Source organism: Salmo salar, chromosome 08, assembly GCF_965601325.2.
Source record: "Salmo salar chromosome 08, fSalSal1, whole genome shotgun sequence".
Taxonomy (NCBI): domain Eukaryota; kingdom Metazoa; phylum Chordata; class Actinopteri; order Salmoniformes; family Salmonidae; genus Salmo; species Salmo salar.
In genome coordinates, this window is record NC_138298.1 from 22,339,456 (window position 1) to 22,354,012 (window position 14,557).

A 14,557-nucleotide genomic window follows, 5' to 3' on the forward strand; every position below is an offset into this window, starting at 1 on the left:
TTTAATTAGGGCCGATTTTTCAAGTTTTCATAACAATCGGAAATCGGTATTTTTGGACGCTGAATATTCTTTTTCATATTTTTTTTCTATTTTTTTATTTAATTTAAATTTTTTAAGACCTTTTATTTAACTAGGCAAGTTAGTTAAGAACACATTCTTATTTTCAATGACTGCCTGGAAACGATGTGTTAACTGCCTTGTTCAGGAGCACAATGACAGATTTTTACCTTGTCAGCTCGGGGATTCAATCTTGCAACCTTACGGTTAACTAGTCCAACGCTCTAACCACCTGCTTTACATTGCACTCCACGAGGAGCCTGCCTGTTACGCGAATGCAGTAAGTAGCCAAGGTAAGTTGCTAGCTAGCATTAAACTTATCTTATAAAAAACAATCAATCAATCATAATCACTAGTTAACTACATATGATTTATTGATATTACTAGTTTATCTAGCCTGCGTTTCATATAATCGCTTAGGTACACGTTGCTCCAACCATAAACATCAATGCCTTTCTTAAAATCAATACACAAGTTTATATTTTTAAACCTGCATATTTAGCTAAAAGAAATCCAGGTTAGCAGGCAATATTAACCAGGTGAAATTGTGTCATTTTGCGTTCGTTGCACGCAGTCAGGGTATATGCAATAGTTTGGGCCGCCTGGCTCGTTGCGAACTAATTTTCCAGAATTTTACGTAATTATGACATAACATTGAAGGTTGTGCAATGTAACAGGAATATTTAGACTTAGGGATGCCACCAGTTAGATAAAATACAGAACGGTTCCGTATTGCACTGACAGGAAAAACTTTTTGTTTAGGAGATGATAGTTTCCGGATTTGACCATATTAATGACCTAAGGCTCGTATTTCTGTGTGTTATTATGTTATAATTAAGTCTATGATTTGATTTAGCAGTCTGACTGAGCGGTGGTAGGCAGCAGCAGGCTCGTAAGCGTTCATTCAAACAGCACTTTTGTGCGTTTGCTAGCAGCCCTTCGCAATGCATTGCGCTGTTTATGACTTCAAGCCTGTCAACTCCCAAATTGAGACTGGTGTAACCGATGCGAAATGGCTAGCTAGTTAGCCGGGTGCGCGCTAATAGCGTTTCAAATGTCACTCGCTCTGAGACTTGGAGTGGTTGTTCCCCTTGCTCTGCATGGGTAACGCTGCTTCGAGGGTGGCTGTTGTCAATGTGTTCCTGGTTCGTGCCCAGGTAGGAGCGAGGAGAGGGACGGAAGCTATACTGTTACACTGGCAATACTAAAGTGCCTATAAGAACATCCAATAGTCAAAGGTATATGAAATACAAATCGTATAGAGAAATAGTCCTATGATTCCTAAAACTTCTTACCTGGTAATATTGAAGACTCATGTTAAAAGGAACCACCAGCTTTCATATGTTCTCATGTTCTTAGCAAGGAACTTAAACGTTAGCTTTTTTACATGGCACAAAGTGCACTTTTAATTTCTTCTCCAACACTTTGTTTTTGCATTATTTAAACCAAATTGAACATGTTTCATTATTTATTTGAGGCTAAATAGATTTTATTGATGTATTATATTAAGTTAAAATAAGTGTTCATTCAGTATTGTTGTAATTGTCATTATTATAAAAAAATCGTCCGATTTAATCGGTATCGGCTTTTTTGGGGCCCTCCAATAATCGGTATCGGCGTTGAAAAATCATAATCGGTCGACCTTTACTTTGCTCTGTTAGTCACTGTCTGCTCCATGAGGTTCTTCGGATACCAGTAGAGTCCTAGTTGTGCCTTAATGTCTTGAATCTACAGTGAACTGTTGCGCTCCACCACTGTCAAATACATTATGCTTGGAAAAGGTATCGTTCCATGTAAAACAGTGCTAACCTCACGCAATGTAGTTGTGCCCGTGCAGTGTTATGAACGGTTGCACTCCTGAATGCTGCACCGCTGGTGTTAACAGAGTTGCATGTCAATAGTTCCAGAGAACTGCTTCAGGAGTAGGAAGTGGGGTGGTTGCTGTTCTTTCCATGAACACAGTGGTGTTTACCCCATTTAAGGAACTGAAACCCCCTGCAGGCTCTCAGCTGTGGTGTGCAGAGTTTAACAGGAGAGACACATCATGACACAATTCTCAGGAATACACACACTGACAGGCGTACGCGCACACACACGCATCCCAGTCAGATACGCACACAGACACTCTGATTTGTCACATGCTTTGTAAATAACAGGTGTAGACTAACAGTGAAATGCTTACTTACGGGTCCTTTCCCACAAGATAACCTAACTCGTTGCACACGTCATAGCACTTAGACAGTGTGTACAAGCCTGCTGGGCCTGAGTAGGCACAAGTCAACCCCCGTCCTCTGGAAAAAGGGCCAAAAAACATCTAGAAAACTGTTTGAGAAATTGCTGACATTGTTTTGGGGCTGCTTGCATTAGGCCTGACTTAGGAAATGCTTCACATTTCTCCTCCTGCTGCTGCCTGGTGGCTCCAATCACACACACTATCCCCTTCAATCGAAAGTGAAGCGTGGTGTCAGTATCGATGTTATAATCTGGGCCAATGAGAGGGGGAGGTGTCTCCTTGCTATCTGAACAACATGCCTCAACAGGCCCAACACCTTTTTAACACTTTTTTTTTTTGTTACCTTTATTTAACTAGGCAAGTCGGTTAAGAACAAATTCTTATTTTCAATGACGGCCTAGGAACACTGGGCTTAACTGCCTTGTTCACTGGGCTTAACTGCCTTGTTCAGGGGCAGAACGACAGATTTGTACCTTGTCAGCTCGGGGTTACTAGCCCAACGCTCTAACCACTAGGCTACCTTGCCGCCCCACTTCTTAGAGGGGAAACACACAGGCACGTCATGTGACTGGAGTCACTATAGAAACGGCAGGATTATGATCCTCAAAGGGATATACCTGCACTTGTAGGAGGAGACAGGTGTGGTATAACTTGATTTAAAATAAACTGCTTCTCACTGCTTACTTTAGTTGCACGTGTTGAAGTGTTCACATTTGCAAGTAGTGTGTGTGAGAGCTTTTAGCCCTCATAAGGAGTGTTTGATTATAGAAGGTCAAGTATTGCAGTCGTGTTGGTTGCTATATTTCTTTGAACCAAATCATTTGTAAATACTCATTTTACACTGAGTGTACAAAACACCTACTCTTTCCATGACAGACTGACCAGGTGAATCCAGGTGAAAGCGATGTTCCCTTATTGATGTCACTTGTTAAATCCACTTCAATCCGTGTAGATGAAGGGGAGGTGACAGGTAAAATAAGGATTTTTAAGCCTTGAGACAATTGAGACATGCATTGTGTGTGCCATTCAGAGGGTGAAAGGGCAAGACAAAAAATGTAAGTGCCTTTCAACGGGGTAGGTGCCAGGCACAATGTTTTGAGTGTGCCAAGAACTGCAACGCTGCTGGGTTTTTCCACGCTCAATAGTTTGTGTATCAAGAATGGTCCACCACACAAAGGACATCCAGCCATCTTGACACAACTGTGGGAAGCACTGGAGTCGACATGGGCCAGCATCCCTGTGGAACACTTTCGACACCTTGTAGAGTCGATGCTGCGATGAATTGTTGTTCTGAGGTCAAAAGGGGCTGCAACTCAAATATTAGGAAGACGTTAATGTTTTACACTGTGTACTCTAGTGGTTTGGTGAGGAAACAAAAACGTGATGTCCCTTGCGACACCAAGCACATCCACATGTCTGCGACTGTCCGTTCCATTTCCTTATCTTTAAATATAGTCAGTGCAACTTCAGGCCCATTTCCTCTCCCTCCTCCTTAGTCATAGAGCAGAGGAATTGGATTATGGTTGAATCAACGCAGCCCGGGGCAGTAAATGTCATTTAGTCTGGGTTAGCTCTGCTCTCTGATTGGATTAGAGACGGTCTGTGTCTGCTGCTGGTCACTATCTTCAGACACTCCGGATGGGACCCAGGAGAGAGAGAGCGAGAGGGGGAGAGTGTGTGTGTATACCGGCCAGGGATTCCCCGTTAGATGCATACACACTTACTCAGACATGTAAACACATGCATTCACTATGGCTGCCACAGTAATCGTATGAATGTGTAACTGACAATTATGGACAGTAAACGTGTGTAATTATTTATATTTTTTTGTTATGGTCTCAATATATTCATTTTAGGAAGAGGGGGATTTGAACAGTTTTCCATTTCCCCGTGAGGGTAAGGTTGGTCATTATTTTACGAGCAGAACCACATGGTCGTAGCTCAATTTTGAAGATTCATTAAAGCGCACATTTTTTTCCAAATAAAAAATGACCATGACTGTCATTTGCATGAGAATTAATCGTTACCCAAAATCACGTAGTCGTCACAGCCCTAGCATTCACACTCGTACTCAAACCCACATGACACAGGCATGCACGTACACACACACACACACACACACACACACACACACACACCCTCAGTGGGCAGTGAGAAGGTCTGGTTATGTGTCTGGCTGGCTGGCGTCTCCACCACCCACAGCCTGCTGCTGTAGTGTGGCTGCTCTACTGATTAGTGCTGTCTCTCTCTGGTTCCATCAGCTTCATCAACATACTATGGTTGTGTCTGTCAGAAGTTAACCTGTCCTTCATGGGTAGTGGTGAAGCCCCGACCTATTAGGCATATCATCGTCTTTTGACCATCTGTTAGTAAGGTCATGAACTTTGCATGACGACGTATGACAACAGGTCGGAACGGACTCAACAGGTTGTCAGCAGGCCTTGTGGGCCAGACTTAAGGAGAACTAAGGTCCTGACTCCATTTGGCCACAGCCTGGCGATGGGCGGACGGTGAGGGTGTTTTCTGTCCTGCCTCGCCGCTGTACGACTGGCCTAGCTAGCGTAGGCCCCTCTCCTCTCGGTGGAAACAGCCTGCCGTAGCTGAGCGGGGAATAGGAGGTGGTGGGTGGAGGGGAGGTGGCCTCTGTTATTTTCAGTCCATTGTGTCTACTTCCTGTGGGCCAGTGGTTATTGGAGCAGGGTGTTAGACTTGACGGAGGTGGGGAGGCAAGGAACCAGACTTGGTCGACTTGATGCTGGCTGGCTGGCAAGCAGCTTGGATCACTAGCTACCACGCTCCTGTCTTCGCTTCCCTATACCCGTCTCCACTCCGAATCGGCACCACCAGGTAAAACATTGCCCCCTGATTTCGTTGGCATACTAGTGGTAGCCATGTTTTCCTCTTGTTGCTATGCAGGTTTTTTACTTGTTGTTGGGGAAATTGTTCGATCACACATGTCTGACGGGTAACACCTACCCTCACTCAGCGCCTATGGTGCCTATTTCTTTCAAGTTGGACGTTGTAGATCGTCTGTCCGCGGCTTGTTTCTTTATCTGTTGCGTGTGGACAGTGTTTGCCGCCGCCGCTAAAAACCCATAACACGGGAGACGGGAAGTGGGCGGTGGAAGTGTGCCATCCGCCCTCACTCTTATGTAAGGTGAAGCCTCCTCCAGGGTGGCCATGGTAGGCGACGTGTATTATTTGAAGACTAGGAGAGGAAGCTGGGCAGTACCTGTGGTAATAACACTTCTCAATGAGAGCCTTTCTGTATGATAGCATTGGGCTAAACGGTAGACCTTTCTCAAGGGAGCTAAATCTCATTAGGTTTACTTGCATGTCCATGTCAACGGGGGTATTGAGTTTGTAACCTGCACTGTACAGTATATTATCTAACCTGTGTAATCAGTGTGTGAATCCGTTCCGCTCGGTATTGCATTGAGACAACCAAATGGTACACTTGTGGAGTTGTGGGGGCCCAAAGGGGACCTGGATGGATGGGCAGGACATCCCCAGTTCCCCTCACACTCAGGACAGGTCCCCTCTCCTAAAGGATTCCCTCCTCCCATGGGGGGGGGGGGGGGATCTATAGTTAGCCCTGACCAACGGACCCCTGCCGCGTGACAACGGAGGCAAAACAGGAAGTCTTTTTGCCATGTGTGTGTCGGGAACAGATGACCAGGAAGATTAAAAAAAAGAGGAGAAAAATGCCAACAAAGTGGAAACTTCCAGCAGCAAGGGATGGTTTTTCCTTGTGTGTTTGTCTCTCTATCTCCTCTCTCGCTCTTGTGTTTTTCTCTTCTAAAAGACCCTGTTTCCTGGTAAACATTGAGAGAGAAGAGGGGGGGGTATTTGGTTTGGCGTTTGAGAAATGGATTAGTACCTACTGTTCAGTCAGTGGTTGTGTTTGTGTGTTCAGTCGCTGTGGGAGAACTGTTACTTCACCACGCTCTCTCAGCCGTGAACGATGGGAAATCAACCAACACATTAATGTTTAAGCCCACTCACTCATAGTTAATGCTTTACCCGCCTTAGGCCTCTGCAGCCTAACCTGGACTGACTGGAGCTATACATACTGGGGGATGTGGTGGGGAGGGAGGATTTCTCCACTCTGGCAACCATCAACCCTGTCTGTCGCTGGGGGTTTCGGGTTGCTGGTGGTTGAGGAAACGGAACCAGTTGAAGCGGGAGATAAAAACGGTCCTCGGTTTCTAAAACCAGGCCATTCCCACGGGACCGCTGTTTCTGTTCAGGGCTATTGATCTCCCACTCTCCCTTGTTCTCTCTTGCCCTCTCCCTCTCTCTTTTCCCTTCCTCCCCCCTCTCATTCTCTCTCTCCCCCCTCTTTCTTTCTCTGCCTTTCCTAATGAATGATTGTGGCCTGACCCCTGACTGAGAGTTCCTCTTGTCTCTGCCTTAAGAGTCAGTAACAGTCAGTCACACAGCCCTAGCCTAGCCGTCACAGCAGCAGTAGTACGGCGTTGGGTGGCAGTATGACAGGTGGACAGCAGCAGATGGGACTAGTAGGATCTGGTGGACAGGGGAGCTGCCTCTAACTGGTCCTCTGTGGATAACGCCTCCCAGCTGACCAACACTCCCACAGACAGGTAAGAACTAAAGCACCTCGGTTATCTCAACTGGGAGGATGCAGAAGGTGTTGTTCCAGTAGTGCACACTTGTTGTCCCAAGACTACAGGAAAGCCTTTGAAGAAGCGTGTGTGTGTGTGTGTGTGTGTGTGTGTGTGTGTGTGTACACTGTTTGGCTGGATAGCAGGGCTATCAAACATGGATTTGTGTTCTTTGGACTGTCAGTGTAGAGGGCGGTTGATGGATATGAGGTCCGACGGTGACGGCGCCTCGCTGGGTGTGAATTTCACAGCTGCACATCAAAGAGCAGGACTGTGGGACAGCAGAGGGAGGGAGGGAGGCTTGTTTTGTTCATCATGGTAGATCAATACACAGTGATCACATCCAGCCAGCCAGTGCAGCTCAGGGTCTGATGCATACAGCTATAGCACGATACTGGAAGGTTATGTAGATGGGATGCTCTCTATGCATCGCCGCTTAGATACATCCCCTCAACAGGACATGGAATTGTAAGGTGAGGATGCTTCTCTTGCTATTGTTTGTGTGTAGGGCTTTTTGGCAGAATACTGTACCTTGGCTGTTTGGTCACTTCATTGTTAACGTCATATGAAAACAAGATGAGATAAGTGGAGCTCCTTTTAAAAAAAAATGTTATTCTGCTCTCGCAACATCACAGAAATCATCATCATTAGTCAGTCTTCGTCTCAGCAAAGCAACGTTTTATGAACTCTGCGTCGGTTCTTTTTTGGGGGTCGCCATATTCTCCGGTCTGTCTCCATTGTTATTGCGACCTCATGTGCATGAAGACTTATGCGGATTCCATGCTTTTTTCTGTTGCTGTTAGCAGTGCTCTGCATAGACTGTAGGCTATTTTTACAGCTGGCCTTTCCCTTACAGAGATGAGGAGGAGGAGGAGGAGAGAGGATCGTCCTTATGTTACACGGCAGATGTAGGTCCCGGCCAGTGTATTTCCAGGGGGAGGAAAGTGTTTAAGGTCACAGTATATGATGACGACATTAGGTGGACTGGCCACTGTTTTTCCTTCTGATGTTGGCTCTTATTCAGAAGAGCCTGTCCAGATTCAAATCTACTGCAACACAGGACCCAGGAGTTAGCCTGCTAACGTGCCTAAATATTCTGAATTAACTTTTTTTTTTTATGTTTAAGATAAGCTTGAAATGGGCATGGTCTACTTAACTCAACAACCAAAAACACATATCTAAGTTCAGCTTCCTTTTATCAACCAGAAAATAAACCTATTTCTGGTTGTTTAAGAAAGTAGCCTACACCTGGCATGGTTGTTGTTTACAAGGTCGCTGTACTAGAAGGTCACGGGTGCTCCTCAGCCCATTCCTCCTCCGTGTCTTTCCTTACCAGTATGACTTTATTTTTCTCTCTCCTTTTTCCCTCTATTTTGCTTAAACACACACAGGAATTGAGGGGGAATCTCCATGGTTCATATTAGCCAAGGGCTGTGTAATGTAAGTGTGTGGCCTCCTCACCCCTGTGTCTCCACCTTCATCAAGCCTGCTGCCGGCTCACATATCAGTTCAGGTGCTGGAGATAGGAACTAGGGACTGACTCTCTGTAGAGGGGTTGTGTTAGGGCTATGGGGCAATCAATCTATGGTTCTATGGTGGTTTTCCTGGAGACAGCGTTACCTAATGACCTCAGACTGGATGTGGTAGTCCCTCCCCCCATTTGTGGTTTTCAAATATGGTTTTCTTTTCTCCTGCTTGTAATGTGGGAGAGTATTTTTTTATATTTTTTTTATTGGAAGCAAAATTAGTTTGAACTGAAGTTTTGTAACTGACCTAATGTCAAGTTAATCACGATGGGTTGGCCGAATGTATTTATTTTTCCTGTTTCATTGTAATGCCTCAAATTATCCAGTTAAACAGAGCAATTTATGCTCTGGTATAAAAAGCAAGCACCTTAGTCAATATGCACAGAGCTGCGGTCTAGACTGTCATGCATGACCACTCCCTGGGTGCTTGGCAACGTCACTCACTGTGTGCCTTTTTTTAGAGGGCCACTCGTATTCTATTTGGACAAAAATCCCCTTTGCCCCTCGTATGGGTTCTAAATGAGCGCGTAGACTTTGTGCCCATAGAATATTCTGTTAAAGGCAGGCAAAGCCTTTGCATCAACCACTCTCTTACCTAGCCCCCTGTTTCAATCAATTATCAACAAAGTGAAATCCGTGTTTGGTTTTAAATATGAACTCTTTGTTCAGTTCATGCTAGTCCATCTCATACCAGTCAGTCGACACTAGTGGACTTGAGAGGACCACAGTCCGCCCCAGTAACTCCCCTCAGTAAGAGTGTTTTGGTGGCGTAACAACACGGGAGTGCCTCTGACAATTTGCTATGAAATGACACACTAAACAAGCAAAACAGAGCAGTGAATTTAACAGATGTTTTTAATAATTAACATTCAGGATAATGTGTATCCAGGTCTTTACTGTGTTGTGCTGTCAACAAATTGCACATCCTGCTTTCACTGGACATCTTCATTAGTTTAGGAAACGATCAGAAATAAACAGCGCAACGCGGAAGTGTCAATTGTCACTTAGCAACGGAGCTGATAGAGGTAGAGAGGTGACGCTCTAGCTGGGGCCGTGTGTGTGTGGGCTCCTGTGAGTGTGAGCGAGTGACATGGGGAACAGGGAGGAGGGAGGGAGAGAGGAGCGACCGCAACCAACCAATCAGACGTGTTCTAAAGTAGACTAATAGTATAGCGTGAGTCCTACACAGTTACAAACAACTCCGTTTAGAATATAAATGTAGCAGCCTACTGTTGTACTTGGCCGTTGTAGCCTAACCTTCTCCTTTCATTTATAATTTCAATATATCTCCTAATTTTTTTCCCCCACATGGAGGCTCTGACTGTACCTTATTGCTGCTTTGATGACTTATGATTGGCCAACAACAAGAAGCTACGCCCACTACTCTCGTGAAAAGCAAAGAGCTGCAGCATAAATGAGTCTCACGGTCTCTCTCTCTCGCTCTCTCTTTGTCATGGGAAACGCATGTTTACATTGCCAAAGCAAATGAAATAGGTAATAAACAGTACGAAATGAACAGTAAACATTACTCAAGTTTCAAATGTCATATTATGGGTATATACAGTGTTGTAACAATGTGCAAATACATTGAACAAAAATATAAACCACATGTAAATTGTTGATCTCATGTTACTTGACTGAAATAAGAGATCTCAGAAATGTTCCATATGTATTTCTCTCAAATTTTGTGCACATATTTGTTTACATCCCTGTTAGTGAGCATTGTATCCTTTTGTCAAGATAATACATCCACCTGATACCAAGCTCTGGTGGACATTCCTGCAGTCATCATGCCAATTGCACGCTCCCTCAAAACTTGGAACATCTGTGGCATTAAGTTGTGACACAACTGCACATTTTAGTGGCCTTTTATTGTCCCCCAGCACAAGGTGCACCTGTGTAATGATCATGCTGTTTAATCAGATTCTTGATATGCCACATCTGTCATGTGGATGGATTATCTTGGCAAAGGAGAAATGCTCACTAACAGGGACGTAAACAAACATTTTAGAGAAATAAGCTCTTTGTGTGTATTAAACATTTCTGGGATCTTTTATTTCAGCTCATGAAACATGGGACCAGCACTTTACATTTTGGGTTTATATTTTTGTTCAGTGTAAGAGGGGGGCTGTGCTCTGTTAATGGGGAGTGTTTGGCGACCAGGCCCGGGAGGAAACCGACCACGCAGACCGTGCCGTCTCCAACCTCTTTTTATTGACCGTGCAGGAACAAGACCATAAACTGCACAGGAAGGAAGACTTCGCTGGCTCAGGATTCAGGAGATTGGTTGAAGTCTGAAGATGTGACACTGGCTGGAAAAATAATAAAATCCTGATTCTTTGTCTGCAAGGAATGTGGCTGTCTTACTGAGAAGCAAACGTTTTGGTCTTTTAGTTACTGGTAGTGCTGAGATGTTTTTTTGTGGTTGTGATTAGGCCTGTGAAGGTTAATGGAATGACCACCTGCACTAACAAAAATTTGAATAGTATCATTTCTTTTTGGTGCAGATTTTCTCCTCTCCTCTGTTCCTGACCGCATGTGCTGCTGGGGGGGGGGGCGCGTTGCATAGGCAACCAAATTCTTGTTTGCCGCAACATCTTGCTTGTTTCAGCAAGGAGCAACAAAGTTCTATCATGTTTAGAGGTCATGTTACTGCGGAAATGGACTGAACCTCATGAATGCCCGGCCGTCCCCTCTTCAGTCAGTTGTTCGTTACGCGATTATACAGTAATTGTGGCAGCCCGAGCAACCAGGCCCAGGAGGAAACTAACCGAGCACAGGAAGTAAGACTCTTAGCTGGCCCAGGATTCAGGAACTAGGTTAGTCTCAAGATGTGACACTGAGCATGATTACATGCACATTAATATTTCGATATCAAACTGATTATGGCAGAGTATGGCATTAGTCACGTAAACACCTTTATCTGCTTGTCTTAATTGGGTTAAGGTCCTAATTGATGTAACACCTCGTTCTGAGCAATCTTTTGAATTACTAGGATATTTAAAGGGATTTTTCGGCGTTCCAGCTGTGTATTTGATCTGCGTATGTGCCAGCACCGGTCACGCAACCCTCATATGAAGTGTGTTCAAAAGAACTTAGTATTCACGCTTGGTCAATTTCAGCCAATTTTTGTCGTCTCGTGTGCCAGCACATTGGTAGGTTAATTTGTTGTGCGGTGTGAGCACTCCATTTTGAGAGGTGGCCTGAGTTCCGTTCGCTTGAATTACCAGATCCGGGTCCCTTTTGTTTTAGGGCAATGTGAACACAGCTCCCCAGGTTCGTGATTCTTCCCGCACCACACACGCCACACCGTTTACCCGACCATAACCCCTCACATTGGTGCCACAACAAAGAGAAGATGTGTGGGTTTGCAGAAAAAAACGTGTCCCGTTTTTGGATATTGATTAACCGTTGTCAAGTATGCACAGGAATTCCAAAATATGTGTGGAGTTTTTAGTTCAAGATTATTTGTTGGCAATATGTGATCTATAGTATAGGCTTAGAGCTTCATAAGCTGTTTATTGGTTTGAATAGTGTATTTGGTGTAAGTCATAACAGGGTACAAAATCTATCTATAGTTGTCACATACAAACGTTATGTCTGAACTGCGAATCGAATATTCTTTGCAAAAATAACACGGTCACTGTACTAGAATGTTTATTTTGATGATTTTCTGAGTTTATTCAAGTCCCATGAGTTGGCCTGATGTCAGATCTGTCCACAACAGGATTATTAGGGACATTTTTCTGCTGGTAAAGCATGTAAACCTGTCTTACTGAAAAGGGAAGGGGATATCTAGTCAGTTGCACAACTGAATGCGCTCAACCGAAATGTCTAACGCATTTAACTCCACCCCTCTGAATTGCCCGGGGAGCAGTTGTTGTTGTTGTGGAGTTAACTGCCTTGCTCAAGAGCAGAACGGCAGATTCCTACCAGCGACCTTTCGGTTACTGGCCAGAAGCAAGGTGTTCGTCTTTCAGTTTGTCTTTTAGTCACTGTTAGTGCTGAGGGGAATTTTGAAAATGTTGTGGTTCTGATAAGTTGTGTGTGTGTGAAACGATGACCATATCCTCGTTCTCAAAGAGGAGGAAGAGAGACGTAAATATTAGAGGAAGACTCTCCCCATGACTGCTGAAGTCAGTTATCCATCAATGTCAGTGAAATGAAACATGATCAACTTTTATAGTGCAATGGGAACTGGTGTGTTTGCTTTTCAGAGATGCTCTTGGGTAATCGTTTCACTATCTTTCCAAATATATGTGTGTGTTGGGGTGCATTTAAATGTTTTAACACACACACACACACACACACACACACACACACACTCCACCCCTGCCTGTGTCTGGCCCTCCCCCTCTGATTTAGTGGTGGGTTGGGGGCTAGTGGTTGCTGCTTTTTGCTGTGTGCTGCTGGCAGTTAAGGTCTGGGACCACCTGATTACACTACACAGGAAGTCAGAGGTAGAGGTCAAACTGCAGCCCCGCGCAACACACTGCACCTCTCCATAAAGACAGGAGGAGAGCAGACAACAACAAACTCACACTTTAACCAGACGCTTAAGGAGACTCATCAAAACCCCGCGCAGCACTCGTAAGGTACAGTAAAAGGGTACGCTCGGTCTCCTGTGTTTGTTTGGACAGTGTGTCAGCCAGGGGAGGTAATATCAAATACATAAAGATTGTGTGCGTGCCAAGCTGCCAAGAGGGTTGCTGGGAGAGGCCAGGTGAGATGACTGAAACTCACCTGTGGAGTGTGTGTGTGTGTGTGTGAGACAGTGGAGCAGCATGGGCTGAAACTCTGGTCTGTGGTAGGTGTTTGGGGTGGAAGAACGGAGTCAGTGGTCGAGGTGTTTTGCGCTCTCCTTTTTGGCCTGATCCCTCAATGTAACTGGAGCTTCTGCTCCTGCTGCTTTGTATTTGACAGGGTCTGTCTCGTTGACATTGGGCGACATGCGAGAGGCTGGTGTAAGGAGGACCATGCAGCCATACACTATAACTGAACAAATAGATCCAGATGTTTGTTCTATTCAGTTGTTGGAGGGAGTACTATTAAATCCACTCATGCTTGTTGAGGTGTTAGCTCAGTATTTTATTACTGATTGAAAACCAATGGCTTTACAATAGCTGTGAACTGAAACACTTGCCACCTTTTTGTTTAACTATTTTATTTTGGCCTCCTATGTCTGTTTATGACATGAACTGTACCAGCGGTTTAGATGGGTTTTGAATTCCCCTAACGACTGTGCCAGGTTGGACAGAGCCAGATGCTAGCACAGAGACCATTTTCCCTCTGTTCGGTCTCTCTCCCGCTTGCGGGAAAACTGCTATTGCTCCTCGGTCTCAAACTGCCATCGCTCCTCCAGCTCCCAGCCCTCATTTCCTGCCCCCGCGTGGCTCTTTCTCTTTCCCTCTTTCCTTCTCTCTCTTATTCTCTGGCTCTGTGTGTCTGTCTGCAGGGGCGGCTGGCCCGCACCCTGTACCTCTGTCTCTCTTCTCTCTCCCTGGGTTCCTGTCTGGCCAGGGGGGACTGTTAGGACACATACCGACTCCCACTGATTAGAACAGAAACAAGGGAGGCCTTTTCTCACTTAAGAGGAACCTTGAATAAACTCACATTGTGGCAGTTGGGTGGTTTGTCAATGGCCTTTCGACACACTGACAGTTACCTTCCCTAGTAGAATACTATGTGAAAACACTGTTCAATGTATCAGCACCAGTATCATCACTCTGTTTTGTTTCCCCAAACCTCTAGAGGTGCCATACTCATGTCTTTGTGTGCACAATTTGCCTTTAAAAGCAGATCCAGGACCTGTTATGTTGTTGCTAGTGATTAAAGTGATAGTTGCTGGCAGAGAAAGCTGATCCCAGGTCACATGTTGATGGCAGTGAATAACAGGAGAAGGGACTGACCACTGACCACCAGTCTCCAGGCAGCTGGACCTCAGGTCTGCCTGCCTGCAGATGGAAGTCCCCTTTCCCTCCAGCGGGGGAGGGGGATGACGCCTGGGCATACACACTGCTCGAGCGTCAACTGGCCTTCGTTGACCGCCATATCTCTTGTGGCCTATGAGGATGTAAAAATAGCTGTTTAGCAGCAAGAATCTTAGACATGCCCAG

At 45.1% G+C, this 14,557-nt stretch overlaps 1 protein-coding gene across 14 annotated transcripts in view; it reads left to right on the forward strand.

The window, feature by feature from the left end:
- gab1 (GRB2-associated binding protein 1) overlaps positions 1–14,557 on the forward strand; it is a 68,236-nt gene that overhangs the window by 24,264 nt on the left and 29,415 nt on the right. The window contains exon 1 of one of the 14 annotated variants that reach the window (XM_045722799.2): positions 6,377–6,894. The exons of 11 other annotated variants lie outside the window; for them this stretch is intronic. The gene's annotated coding sequence lies outside the window, so the exon portion shown is untranslated. Of the gene's footprint in view, positions 1–6,376; positions 6,895–7,267; positions 7,389–12,820; positions 13,037–14,557 lie in introns of those variants that run through there. 2 more of the 14 variants (XM_045722802.2, XM_045722798.2) reach the window with 2 other exon arrangements.